The following is a 15,324-nucleotide window of genomic DNA, read 5'->3' on the forward strand; positions in this document are numbered from 1 at the left end:
TGGACATCAGGTTTATTTATTTTTAAAGCTTTCTAACTTGTGATTTTTATTTATGTATACGTGTCTGCAATTGAGTGTGTGCACATGAGTTCACAGGAGTACCTGAAGAAGTTGGAAGTGCTAGATCCCTATTGAGTTGAAGTTACACAATTGTGAGCCACCTGTCATAGGTACTGGGAATTGACTTCCAGTCCTCTCTGTCATGGGTGCTTGGAATTGACGTCTAGTCCTCCAGAAGATGGGTATGTGCTCTTAACTGCTGAGTCTTTTCTCTAGCCTCTTCTCTTTATTTTTGAGACAGGGTCTTTCACTGACCCTGGAGATCAGTGACTTACTGAACTGGTAGGACAGTGAGATCCAGGGATCCTAGTGTCTCCACCTCTTCAAACCTGAGATTGATTATACATGTGCACATTAGTGACCAGCTATTTATGTGGGTGCCGGAGACCCAGACTCAGTTCCTTGTGCTTGCATCATGAACACTCCAGGAATGAAGCTGCCTGTTTTGAGCACATCTGACAAATATCTAAAGCCTAAAACTTACATTCTAACCTTCCCCCTAAATCTCAGCTCAAACTTTGGTGCATTAAAAGCTGGACAACCCAAAACCTGTTCTCTTTGGATCTCATCTCCCCATCCTTCCCATTGCTCCAAACCTTAGGAACCACTAATCAATTGTACATCTCTCTTCTGGATATTTCATATGAATGGAATTATATATGCTCTTTTGTGATTGTGTTGGTTTTTTTTTTTCCAGTTAGCTAATGCTTTCAAGTTTCTGCCCGTTTTAGTATGTATCAATGCTTCATTTCTTCTTATGGCTGAATCATATTTCATTGTAATGATACAACATATGCTGTTTGTTCATCAGATGAGGAACATTTGAATGTTTCTGTCTTTTGACTACTGTGAGTAATGCTGTCATGAATATTCATGCACACATTCTTGTGTGCGCATATTCTTTGATTTTTAAGTATATTCCTCGAAGTAGAGTTCCTGAGTGTCATGGAAATTCTAGGTTTAAGTTTTTGAAGAAGAATTAGATAGCTTTTCAGAGCACCTGCATCATTTCACATCCCTACAAGCAGTTCTAACTTCTCTGCATCCTCGGGGGCACTAATTGTTTATGGTCACCCTGCTGTGTATACAGTGGTACCTCATGGTAGTTTTGATTAGCATTTTCATAATGGTTAATGATATTGAACAACTTAATGTGTCGTTATTGGCCATTTGTGAGTGTTCTTTGGAGAAATGTATGTTCCATTTAAAAATTCTGTTATATAACTTTTAATTATTAAGTTATAAAATTACAAAAGCCCCCCTCCCAAAGCTGATCTTTAAAAGAAAAAGTACATTTCTTACATTAAAATGGGTTCACCCTATCCCACTGGTATTCTATATTATAGTAATAAACTTTGTCTTCTAAAGCATTCTTTTCACTTTGTAAATTTCATGGTTTTTTACTATTTTGATTGCTACTATTATTCTACACTGGCTTCCATAAGGGCATTAAGCTCTGTGTTTTGTTAAAAACTCATACCTGCCATAGTTTGTGATGGTATAGCACACACTCAGCAAACTCCAATGGAAAAATGATCAAGTATAATCAGTAGTAAGCACATTCTTGTATATTGTCTGGGCATTTTTATTTTTAAATATCTTTTATCTTTGTAAAACACATTAAATGTGCATGTATTTGATGAAAGGATCTTTTTCTTTAAAATGACCTCTTCTGTTATATGGAAGGTATTCCTGTCATTTTCTTTTTTTTTTTTTTGAAAAATTTACAAATGTACAAAAACAAAATTTCAATTACCCACGATCTTGTCACCAAGGAGTACCACTTGTTTTCCCAGTGACATGTACGTCATGTCTGTCCTTTAGTACATTAAAAATGAAAATAGCATTTTTAAGTTGACTAATTACCCAAGTTGGGGTGCAAATTTAACCATGTGAATATACTGCAAAATATTCATTGCATTAAACTAGGATAAGCGTTCTAATGTGTGAATCATTGTTCAACAAAGCTGTCTTCTTGTCCTAATTCTGTCTGTCCTGAACTTACGGAGATCTTGTGTGTACTGTCAAAGTCTCTGTGAGTTCTCTGTGATGGTCTGTGAGTATCAGCCCTGTTTATCTGAAACACACTGTCATTAAGACATCATCCAGTACATCTGGGCTTTTACAACCCTTCTGCTTCCTCTTCCGCATAGATCCCTGAGCCTTGAGAAGAAGATTTTGATACGTATATACTGCTTAGAGCTGAGTGCTCCTAAATCTCTCACTCTCTGCACATTTACAGCTGTGGTCTCTGTGTTAATTTCCATCTACCACAATTGGAAACTTCTCCAATGAGGACTGAGTGATACACTCGTCTATGGCTATAACAATGTCAAAAGGAGTAATTTTATTACCATATTCCTTTAGCAGAATAATTGTAATAAGTTTTCTCCTACAGTCCACAAATGACCCTTCTACTTTCTAGATTCTTGGCTACTTTAGGTATGACAGGTATGGGTTCTATCTGGTAGAGTAGACCCTATATCTAGTAAAAACAATGGTTGGTTATTTATGTGTGTATAAGTGTCATGCTGCATGTGTGAACTATCAGATAACAACTTGTGGTAGTCATTTCCCCCTTCTGCCCTATGGGTCCTTCTCCTCTATCTTAGTTAAGGTTTTACTGCTGTGAACAGATACCATGACCAAGGCAACTCTTATAGGGACAATATTTAACTGGAGCCAGCTTACAGGTTCAGAGGTTCAGTCCATTATCATCAAGGCAGAAGCATGGCAGTGCCCAGGCAGTCATAGTACAGGAGGAGCTGAGAGTTCAACATCTTGTTCCAAAGGCAAACAGGAGAAGACTGACTCCAATGTGGTTAAAGGAGGGTCTTATTGTCCATGATACACTTCCTGTAACAAGGCCACACCTCCTAATAGTGCCTGCCACTCCTTGGGCCAAGCATATTCAAGCCACATCCTCTTGGCTTCCCTCTGACTTGTCTCACTGGTCCTCTCCTTGATTTTTTTTTTTTTTTCACTTTGAAAACCTCATGCTGTTAAAGACAAAACCCAGGGTTTGAGAACTACCAAGCACTTAGCAATAAGATACACTTCTAGCTTGTTAATGACGTCTAATAACAGTGTGTGCTTATAGAAGCTAGAGTTGAGTCACTCCATTCTTTGTGTATTCTTTGCAACAGGAATATCTTTTGAGAGTCTTTTCTATCACATAGACTACCCATCTAACACAAGAGAACTTGTTTTCTTTTAAAGCCTTCAAGACCTTTAGTTTTTAATTACTAGCTCGCTATAGTGAGGATGACTCCACATTCTAACTGGCATGTTGGCATTGGCGGATATGGCATTTACAATCTTGGTGCAGGCATTTGCATTTTAAATGAGATTGCATAGGGATCTCAGCTGGAGAGAATCTCTGTTGCTTAGTAAATCAAAAATCTCTTCAAATCTTAGTCCCAAAGTGGAAGCCATATGGAGGGGAAAGGGCATTTCCTTGGAGAACAGTTAATCACCAGCTTCTCCTTGTCATTTCAAAATGTCAGTTTAAATATGCAAGTGGTCCATGACCAAACCCATGCCATTGCTTATTGATGACTCCTACTGATGGGAGAAGCAAAAAGACAGATACCGTAAACTGAATTTGTTCTGTAGTTATAAACAGATGAAATTTCCTTTGAGAAGACTGCTGGTGGGCCATCCACTCTTATAAATAACATGTTGGCAGTTTAATATGTATTATAGGCAAGAGATGAAAATCATGAGGCTTATCCCCATACTCGCACCTTGATTTCTTAAACTTTATCTCTCTAACGAGAACTACTGTACAGTCATTCTCACCCTTGGATTGTCCCTTTCAGGCCACTCTACTGACACTGAAGTTGTTTTTCTCTAACATGAAACAGAACAGGCACCCTTTAAAATCTGTTAGCCTTTTCACTAACAGTTTTTTACAGATAAGTTCAGACTCCTTCTTGGGGCATTTAATTTAAGGCCTTCGCCTGTTGCATAGTGAGTGTACTATCTCCCTGCACATTCCTCTCACACTCCAGCCTTCAGCGCTACCAGGCTGCTCCAAGCACCAAGCTCAGCACCGCATCCCCCCCTAGAAGCACCCTTCTCTCATCTGCCTACTTAATAAGCACTTTCTCATCTGTGCTGGACTCAGTTTCTATGGATCTCTTCCTCTTTGGCCATTTTCCCCAAACCGGCTCCTTCTACTGTCCTGCACCAACACAGCTCATTCTCTCTGGTATTTCCTTTCCCCCCTATACTCAGAATAAATTTATACTCTCACTATCATAAGGAAGCTTACTGTCAGTCAATGCAAACATGTTTTATTGTATAATGGCCAATTCAAATGTTTGAAAAATTTTAGAAACTGATTGGTTTTTTAAAATTCAATTTAGATGATATTATATTGCTTATATTTAAAAATACGTGCACTTAAAAAAAAATACTAGAATCCAAAATACTATGATAACAGAATTCAGTTGCCCTGCCACAGAATCATCATGTGTCTTTAATCAAACTTGTATAAGACTCTCTAATCTTCTTCTTGGACCTTTTATATCATGTTTTCAAAATAGAAATACTTTGATTTGATGAGTTATTAATACCAGGTCAGGATCTTAGTGGTAGCATATTCTTATAGAAAGGCATACTATTTGAGTTAGTCTCTGTTGAATAGCTGTTTGGCATGAGCTAGCCATGATGAATCCATACTTTCTCTCTAAAGTAGTTATTGTTAAAAAAAAAAAAAACCTAGACAGAAAAAAAACTTTATTCAAAGACATTGAGCTGCTAGCTTGAATTTTTTTAAATCAGCCCTTAAAAACAGGTTCTGCGATAGAGGAGACTCTAAAACTACTCCTAGTTTTATTTCCAGTTATTAGTACTTCATCATTCAGAGTGTGTGAAATACAAAGAAGATTGTCCAATCAATATTTTTACTTCTCCTTTCATAGACTATTATGATACATATTGGATATTTGCAGTACATTTTCAAGTAATAAGTTAATGCAATAATAAAGGAACTTACCCAATACTAAATTGTACCGTCTCAATCTCTACTTAACTTTGTTCCCCTTCTAGAGTGTAAGATTCATGAATATGACAATAGTGTCCTGGTATTTTTCACAGCACCTGACACCATCCTTGTATATATAGAGATGTTAAATCAACATCGAATGAAAGGATGGACTTACACTTTAGGTAACTAATTAAATTAATTAATAAGTAATTAAGTTAATTACTGGGATTTTGTGGTCCCTACATGGTTGCCAGATGATGAAGGGAAAAACAGGGCTTTTAGTCTAATTAATAAAATAATTTAAGAACGGACCCAAAAGAAAGCTCAAGGACAATGTCATCAAAGTTTAAAAGAAAAAAAATAAAAACCATGGAAGTCCATCTGCCAGTCTCAGCAGCTGCTTGGAGAGGAAAATTGTGGGAAGAAAAAGCCAGGCCATTTGAGTTACTGACATGGAGGCCCACACAAGCCAGAGAAGGGGGTGAGAGAGTAGTAAGGCCCAGAGGACCAGAAAAAAACACACTTAGGCTCTGGCCAGCCTGGGAAAGAAAGAGAGAGAGAGAGAGAGAGAGAGAGAGAGAGAGAGAGAGAGAGAGAGAGAGAGAGAGAGAGAAAGAAGGAAGAAGAAGGAGGAGGAGGAGGAGGAGGAGGAGGAGGAGGAGGAGGAGGAGGAGGAGGAGGAGGAGGAAGGGAGGGAGGGAGGGGAACTTGTACCTTTCTGGAAGGTGAGCAGACCCAGCTGCTGTGAGCATCAATGTGCTTTGACATCACTGAGGGGATATTATTAGTTTGCAGAGTCTGATCTTGCAGTTTTGGTGTGAGAGTCAGGTCTAACGCAGGAGCTTTCCTGGCTGTTGAAACTGCTCTGTGTGTTCATGGGCCAGGTTTTAGCAGTATCCATATATAACGCAGCAAGCTGCATTTGTCTCAGGAGTTCTGCTAGAATCACACCTGCTATATAGATGCCGGGTTCCCGTATGACCTGCTCCTTTGCAGCTCCCTTGGTGCAGTGCAAGCTGTCAGGACCGCTGAGTGTCCTGCAGGCTCACACAGCCCTTCTATTGCTGCTAATGGGCAGAAGAGATGTCTAGCTTTTAATTCTCTGGCCAGGGTTGAGTGTGTGTTCTGAGTGATTGGGAGGGAAGGAGACAATACTGACAAGAGAAGTCACAGAAAAAAAGGATATCATCCAAATATCAGTTAATAAAGAATAAATAGTCATGGTCAAAGAGAAATGTTCTCTGGTCTCTTTCTTGGAGGGCTCCACAGTGACAAAGTGCCTCAGTGAATAGGCTAGAGCTTCAGGTTGGACCTGCTTCTGTAGATTGTCAGGCGTTTTCAATGGCAAGAGGATTCTTTCGTGTTGAAATTTTCCCTAAAACCACTATGACAGTAAGAAGCTAAAAAATAAGTCACAAACACTAGGGGAGTTTTGCTTCCTTTAAAAAAAGCCTTAATTGCTTTGATATAAGTGCTTTGTATATGCAGAACTCCTCTAAGCTACAATTTAGCCTGTTGCTTTAGATGCTTCTGTATTCTTGAATATTGTGCGAATGGAGCAAAAATAGTCTATATCAATTCCTTGACCTAAAATATAAGGCTCTCTCTGTGTGTCACTCAGTCTCTTCTCTCCCTCTCTCCTCTGGCTCTGTGGCTGTCTCTCCCACACACACACCTCTGTATAAGTATGTGTGTGTGTGTGTGTGTGTGTGTGTGCATGTATGTGTCCATGTGTTTGTGTGTGTTCCATGGTGATTCTGGGAGTCTTTTTGTTATGGAATATCTGAACTGTCTAGTTTCTTTTGAAGTGTTTGTCTGCTTTTGGATTCTTTGACCACCTTTGGATGGCTAAATGTAGAATACTTCAGCAGCAATAAGTTTTGTAGGTATCATGTGACTGCTAGGTGCTTCTGCCCTGTGGGTCTCAAATTAGGCTTGCTGTGGCTGCATCAGTATGAGTGAAGCAGTATTTTTAGGTCAAAGTAGAGCTGGTCAACACGGAATCATTTTCAAAAGATGTATTTTCCCAAGCCTTTATTCATATCATTCATGTACACACACACAGACACACACACAGGCATGCACACACAATGCACACTTCGCATACATGCACACACAGAGAGAGACAGAGAGACAGAGTGAGACCCTGTTCCACTCCTTGTTTCCTCTGCATATGCAGCTCCAACCCTCATCCTCCTTGGCTCTCTCCTTTTGCCCATATCCTCTGAGAGATGCTACTGTATGGCAGGCTTGAAGGAGACATCTGATCTCAGGATGAGGTACCATTAGTCAATAACTCTGACACACAACCAGTTGCACTTTGTTATGTGAAAACTCTTTCATCTCCCAAGCCTTTCATCTAGGTGAGTTGAAGGTTCCTGTGGTCAGTTGGAGACCCCTGGAACTGAGGTCTTAGTAAACAGGGCAGATGGCTTTGGCTTTTGCCCTTACTGGCAAATAAACATGAAGTTATATATAACCCTGCTAATCAGAGCCCTATGTCCTTTCTCTGTGTGTAGCCCCTCAAGTCCTCATGTCTAATTCCTAGTCAGTGGCTCAGTACCTCAGTAGCCCTAGATTCCTGTGACACTATCCTGTGTGAGAAGACAGCCTGGATTGCTCTGCCCTTACACAGTTACTTAAATGCCCTCATTCAGAAATTGTATGATTTTTGCATTTGAGATTCATACTCTATCATTCCTTACTCCACCATCGTGCCTTGATATTACTAAAGGATCTATTCTCTCCATGGATGAGTGGAATCATAACTGTATACCTCCCCAGCTTCACTCAAAAGCTAACATTTAGAGCCACCAAGTGTCAACCTATTTGTTACTCAGGTGTGGTGACATGCTCTAGCTGCAAACCCAGCCCTGCGGTACTTGAAACAGGAAGATACTGAATTCAAGGTCAGGCCAGGCATCTATGTATTCTTTCCTTTCTCTGATGAATATTTTCTAATATATAACAGAAAAGACAAAATATTTAAATAACTACCAAAACATATAATGTGCATTCATCAATATTAAGTACATGCATATGAATTGGCATTAATTCATATATATTCATATGTTCGTATGAATATATATAGTACATATATGTGTGTACTTTAATTCTCAAATCATTTTATAGGTAGTAAAACTCTTTAAATTGTCTTCTAAAGCAAATATTAAACATTCAATCTTCCTGATGATGCAGGAATGTCTTTGAAATTTACATGCACTTCTTATTTTTTTTATCAGTTTTGAAGTAAGCACACAATAGAAACCTTTAAAACCACTAGTTAAAGTAGTCTCACTTAGCAGTATGTTATGGATGTTATTTACTAAAAGAGAAAACTTACCAAGGAAACTGCCTCTCTGCCTGAGAGCCTTGCTTCTGCGACAGATTTATAATTTGGATGAAAGCAAAAACAAGCAAAGCAATTTGCTTTGTAAAATTTTTACTTTTAAAAAGTAATTTGGGGTTTTTGTTGTTGCTGTTTAGCTTTACTTTTTACATTTTATATGTGTTAGTGCTCTGTGCTACAAGTGTGCAGTACCCCTGGCATCCAGGAGAGGGCATTAGATATTCTGGAACTGGAATTATAGATGAATGAGCCACAATGTGGATGCTGGAAACCAAACCTGGGTCCTCTCCAAAAACAGCAGTGTTCTTCACCACTAAGCCATCTCTCCAAATCCCCCAATCTTATTTTAGTAAGGAGTAATAAAGTAATAGTTTCTTTGGAGGCTCAGGTTATAACGATGTTTTGCTGGGGCAGAAAGCTGAAAGAATGTTTTATTAAACAGACACATGAAAGAAATGTTTTGCTGAAGCAGACACAGGTGAAGCGATGCTTTGTTATAGCAAACATGTGAAAGGGCACATGATGTTTAGAAGGAGTAGAAATATGACTCCACAGAGAGTGGGAGCCGGAGCTTTGGTTCACCTTGCTCCACATCACTAGTCCTTGCTGATGACACACATATATGGTTGGTTTGACTTCCATTTTGTTGCTTCCTTACATTGTGGTGACTTCATAAAGAAAAACTCGCCAGAAAACTTATCTTGAGGTTCCTGCAGCTTCTGGACACTTGTGTGAACTTGAGTCAATTAGGGAGCCTTGCAGTTTCCTGTGGATTAAACTGCCATTGCTGATTCATGTGTGGTATCTGCTCAGTGCAGCTGCTGATTCATGTTTTGTCTTTGCGAGTGGACTGGACTGAGAACAAGGATGATTGGAATTGCCCCAAAAGAACTATTTCTATACAGATCCACTCCCCCTGTATCCTAATAACTTTTCTTTTCCACTATCTCTGGTGGGTAGTGGGCTAGAGAGAAAGTTAAACTCTTATTAAAGTAGACTTTGAAAAGTGTATGCCCATAGAGGGATATAGGTGGTTTAGGTATACTTAAAGATTCTTTAATATACACTTATTAGCTTAATCATTTTTAAGTTATATTATTAGCAATCATTTAAATAAGTAAAAATCAGTCTGAAGCCTGGAGCCTCCCCCCCCCCCCCCCCAATTCAGTTACTGTGCCTCATCACAGGGATCTTCTCTGGGGACGTTCTTCTGCCATCCCAACCATCTGAACTGGGGAAGACACATGAAACGATGGAAAGGCATCTGGAAAACCTCTTAAGGCAGGCCTGCTGCCTTCGCTGAGACAGTTAAATACCTTCCACAGGAGGTTCAAAGCCAGAAGGAATGCCTTTGCTGAGCAAGGTCAAAGAGTCTCCAGCAGTGCTGAATGCTCATTGCTGTGGAGCCACGGTGATGAAAACCTGGCTGACGGTCCATCTGGGGTTCGGTTACAGAAAAAAAAAAGTCTTAAATAATCTTCACTTATTCAAAATAGCCGTTTTACAACAGTGTTTAGTGACAGAAGTTATGTGCATACCTATATGTTCGTGTGTGTGTGTGTGTGTGTGTGTGTGTGTGTGTGTGTGTGTGTGTGTCTAAGAGCTGGGGATAGCTGGGTGTTTTTTCATGAGTTAAGCCTTGGAGGAGTTTTATACCTCAAAGAGTCTCAGCTGTCTGTCTAAACAGAAAGTCTAATTGGGTGCTCACTCAATGTGCCTTCAAGCTGCAAGCTTCAATAAAGCTGAGTCAATTATGTAAAGCTTCCTGTGCTTTCTCTGCCAAGTGGCTCCTTGCCATTGACAGTCGTCAGCAAGTAGCCACATTCAGCCAGTTATTTACAGCACTGCTTGGGGTAGACTTTATCAGCTGACATTGTGCTTTCTACTGAGGACATTAGCATTAGGCAGATCTTTAAGTTAAAATAACACCAGTTATACTCAAGCCCAGCTTCATTGTTGCCTTCCAAATAAAGGACACTATAGTTGACAATGAAGACATCACCTGTGTGCACCTGTGTGCACCTGTGTGTGTGTCTATAATGAAACCACAACTATGGACTTAGAGAATTAGTGGAAACCTGGCGTTTTCCCTTTAGTGGTTCTAATAGTCTTGGCCCCACAGACTCATGTGTTTGAATATGCTTGGCCCAGGGAGTGGCACTATTAGGAGCCGTGTGTGGCCTTGCTGGAGGAAGTGTGTCACTGTGGGATGGGATTTGAGACCCTCCCACTATCTGCCTGGAAGTCAATCTGTCCTGGCTGCAGTCAGATCAAGATGCAGAACTCTCAGCTCCTTCTCCAGCACCATGTCTGCCTGCGCAGCGCCATGCTTTCTGCAACGATGTTAGTGGACTGAACCTCTGAAACTGTAAGCTAGTTCCAATTAAATGTTGTCCCACATAAGAGTTACCTTAGTTGTGGTGTCTCTTCACAGCAATAAACCCTAACTAAGACAGTTCCCTATCTAAATTCCAATTGTATAATGTGGTAGATTATCTGCAACTATAGTTCTTATTAATTTGGTCACTGTTACAAAGCACTATAAGGTAGGTAGTTCAATACGGCAGGAATTGGGATGGACAGATGATGGTTCAGAGTTCAAGAGCACATATTGCTTTTCTAGAGGACACAAGTTTGGTTCATAGCAACCAAAATGACAATTCCCTATAACTCCAGTTCTAGGGGATCTCATGCCCTCTCCTGGTTTCCAAGACCACCTTCCCATATTTATACATAAGTAAAAATAATAAGTAATATCACAGGGTGTGTATGACTTCCAGTGCTGGTTATAGGCACACATATCCACGTCTGGATTGTTACATGGGTGCTAGAAATTTCATGCTGGCAGAGGAAGCATTCTTATCTAATGAGCCATCTTCCTGACCCTTTGAATTATTTTTCTTAATGTTTCCCCCTTTCTCTTTCAACTCCTTTTTCTTTGTAAATTTTATATGAGGTGAGTATACACATATATACATATATGCATTTGTTTATTTGCCAACATGGGAGTATTTCACTGTTTGAAAGTGTCTCCACTAAATTATTTAATGAAAGTCATATAAATAGTAACAGGAATTGGCATGTGTATAAACTGTTGTTTTGCTTTTCACTGCAAATCTCAAAGTTACATAAGTGTAAAGGACACAGAACAGTGTGTGGAACACAACTAAGTGCAAATTTCTAGTATGATGATGTGGGACTATCCCCCTTCCTGTAGTCTCTGCACAATCCTAATTCTCCCATCTCCCCTGAGCTCTCTGCACATAGGCCTTATCAGGTAATACCTGTTAGTGCCCAGGCTTCCTATGCAATGAACTTCGCTTTAGGGGGATGAAACAGGTAAAGGGTAAGTGCCCCATCCAGCATACTTAAATCTTTGCCACTGGATAGGAATTCTTTTGCTCATGCATTCCACTTAAAGGGAGCAAGCTGTGATTGCATATGCTGGTGTATGAATAAGAAAGGAAAATAAACAATCGTGGAACAGGAAAGATTCATGAAAATGATCGAAGCAGAAAGGATACGTGAGGAAGAGGATAAAATCTGAAAAGTCCTCTGTTAATATATTTTGTCAGAAAAAAAAAGGAAAAGAAAAATCAAGAGTCCTTAGCTACAAGTACATAACATTTTCTGGGGCAGGTAGAGCATGCACAAGAGAAAGGAGACAGCTTGAGAGGAGTGTGTTTTTTAAAAGTACATGGAAAGGAATCCTGAATGAGCTTTCAACTCGGAAGTGGAAACTCTGAACTTACCTTCCCAGCACTGCTTAGTACAGCATATGCTGCACAAACATCTGTGAAACTGCTTCAAAGCCTTCGGGTCCCATCAGGGTCATGATGAGCAAACGGTCCTTGCCAAAATGTTTTATCTCCTGGGGTTCCTCCTCCATTTACATTCATGATGCTGAAAGGTTTGTGGGTACCATATCAGTCACTGATGGCTGTTCGCCAAGAGAGCTGTTGAGTCCCACCAGGAGTAGGCCTGCAGCTAACCCCATGGCTGCTGACGAGCTCATCTTTGTCATCTCCCAGGAATCCTCAGTGCCTCTACTATTTCTGTGTTCTTCTGGTTTGCTAGAGGCAGCACTTTGGGCTCTTATTAATAAATCAGCTCAAGGTAAGTAACTTTCAACAAGGTAGCATCAAGTGTTATTTTATCTGAACTCCACATTTTCTTTCAATTGTGGGTTTTTCTGACTTTGAAAAATAATAAAAAAAATCTTTCTTAGCATCTTTGGGGAGGGTGTACACAGGAAAGGATGCTCCAATGTCCATAACATAATATCTCCTTGTGGGACACAGGGGCTCATTATATAGGCCAGGTTCACCTTGAACTTCCTATCCTCCTCCTGTTGCCTCTCCTGTGCTAACATCAAGGTATGCACTGCAGTGCCTGGCCTTATAAAGAACAGCCTTAAAAATACACTAATAATTGACAGTATATTTTGTAAACTGTACACATACAGATGCAGGATGGAAAGTAAACTTTCAGAATACAAAATGTCAAACTTAAATGGAAACATATATTTCCACCTGCATAAAACCAGTTCTTGGGGGTTTTTTTGTTGTTGTTTGTTTATATATATTTTCATCCCATATAGGACTATAAATTTGACAGGGAATAAAAAAAAAGATTTCTAATCTGGTAATCTGCTGTAATATCGTGTTTTGACTGTGGTTTGAAGACACTGCCAGGGTTAAGCTTAGGTTCCAGTATCCAGAGAGATAAAATCATGCCTCGATTTTGTTCGCCCTTACCTCTGAAAGCAGTACGCACACTGTCCTGGGCTTAGCATCCATAGCTCATAAGCAGACTTATTGAAAAACCTGCCCCATTGCTGCTTCCCATTTGAATACTGTTCTCTTGTTCTGCTGCGTCCTGCCAAAGAGAGAAGGAAGAATTTCGGGGAAGCCGACTTTCTATGGGTCCCATTGTCTTTGATGGAGACCAGACAAAACTCATCCTGGGCAGGGTGGTTGGCTTCTGCTGGGAGAATATTCTTCATATGTACTGTTAAGGGAATGAATGGTATATGGAGGCCCTTTTTAGCTTCCAAATATAGGTTGAACTCTTTTATTACTCTTCATCTGATTTTATTACTGTTCTTTTTTTCCGTGCCCCAATTCCTGCTTTTCAAAAATATGGAAATATCATTGTTAGGACATTCTTTGACTTTATTTAGTAATTTCTTCTCAGGTATTGAACTACCTTCATAGCTAATATCTTGTCCAGGATAGAACTGTTGGTTAAACATATTTTATTATCCATTGAATGGTGTTTATTTATATTCTTGTTTAGACATCAAAATTACGTCTCTAGATATGTCCTATAAATTTAACTCCTGTTTAAATATTAAATTCATGAGCCTAAAATTTTGTGTCATTTGGTGGGGCCGGGGAGATAGTTCAGTGGGTAAGGATGCTTGCTACACAAGCATGAGGAGGTTGGATCCCCAGAACCCATGTCAAAACCCAGCCGTGAGGACTTGAGCCTATAGTCCCAGCACTGAGAGGTGAAGACAGAAGAATTTTAGGGTTCATTGGCCAGAAATCCAGTCTAATTGATGAGCCCAAGTTTTAGGGAGAAACCCTATCTCAAAAATAAGGCAGAGAATGGAAGAGGAAGATATTCGAAGAGCCTCCACATGTGCATACAGAGGAACACATGCGAACACACACATGCACAAACATTCATATACCCCTGACACATTATAAGGTGTCTCAGTGTTCAGTTTATATAACTGAATTACAATAAAGCAACCTATACATGATCATCTTCAGCTGTATCTTCCCCAGTCTAAGGAATTTACTGTTCATCACTTTGCTCAAAGGATCTTACTTTTTTTTTTTTTTGCTGTTGTTGAAATTTTTTTAGTAACAAAATCAGCATATATTAATTATACATAAAATGTGTTATTTACATTATATCATATTATTGTCATATATGTACACAATTATTTCAGTCATTTACCACCCCATGCTCCTTCCCAATCATCCTGTTTCTCTTCCCAACTAATTGCTTTTCTGCTTTTCCTGGTGTGTGTGTGTGTGTGTGTGTGTGTGTGTGTGTGTGTGTGTGTGTTACAGTGGGTTCCATTAGAGTTTTTACAGGAGCATGGACATCTTACCAGTAGCTATACCCTGAAGTAAATGTCCTTCCCCATCAACCATAAACTGCATGTGAATCTTCAGTGATTGTTCTCCAGCTTTTCAATGAGTCTCTGTTCTTTTACATCACTCCTTGGAGTTGAAGAACGCTAAATTGGTTTCTAGTAAGCATCAGCTCTGACCTAGAAGTAGTTATGCAATTGATTAGCTTATGGGTCATCTGTGATATTTCATTCTCAGTAAGAGGCAAGCTGGCCTCCCTTGGATTTCTGTAGTGAGCAGCTGAAAGTTAATTATAAGTCATATCACACAACAAACACTGTTAACTTGTACCTGTTGCATTCACACCCTCTCTGTGTCTGTATAAAATATAACATAGACTGGTGAAACATTGAATATATATTACAAGCTTTCACTGAGGGGAAAATATCAAACACAAGATTGGTAAGACCAAATTCAAATGTTCCCTCATTTGTGAAATTGCCCTGGAGACATTGAAAAATCTCTTGTTTTTTTGGTAATTTCTTTCCCATTGCCATTAAAAGCTGAAAGCCTTAGAGTAACAAGTTTTTAGGATGAATTTTTTTTAATCCCAGAAAAGAAAATAGTGAGGAAGAATACCCATGAGGATAAAATGGGCTGTTTATTCCTGCATCAATACAAGAGCTAAGGCTTAGCAATAACTACAGAGATCTGTAAGCATCCCAGCCAGAGAGGCAGTGAACAAATATGAAGGATGGGAGACTGCAGGGATCTCCAGGGCACAGCTGTCTTTGTGTCTATCTGGGGAAGCATTTACTAGTCCCCTTTCACTT

General features: G+C 39.6%; 1 protein-coding gene across 1 annotated transcript in view; it reads left to right on the forward strand.

The window, feature by feature from the left end:
- Mcc (MCC regulator of Wnt signaling pathway) overlaps positions 1-15,324 on the forward strand; it is a 357,943-nt gene that overhangs the window by 2,716 nt on the left and 339,903 nt on the right. The window lies entirely within an intron of this gene.

Source organism: Arvicanthis niloticus, chromosome 14 (genome assembly GCF_011762505.2).
Source record: "Arvicanthis niloticus isolate mArvNil1 chromosome 14, mArvNil1.pat.X, whole genome shotgun sequence".
Lineage (NCBI taxonomy): Eukaryota > Metazoa > Chordata > Mammalia > Rodentia > Muridae > Arvicanthis > Arvicanthis niloticus.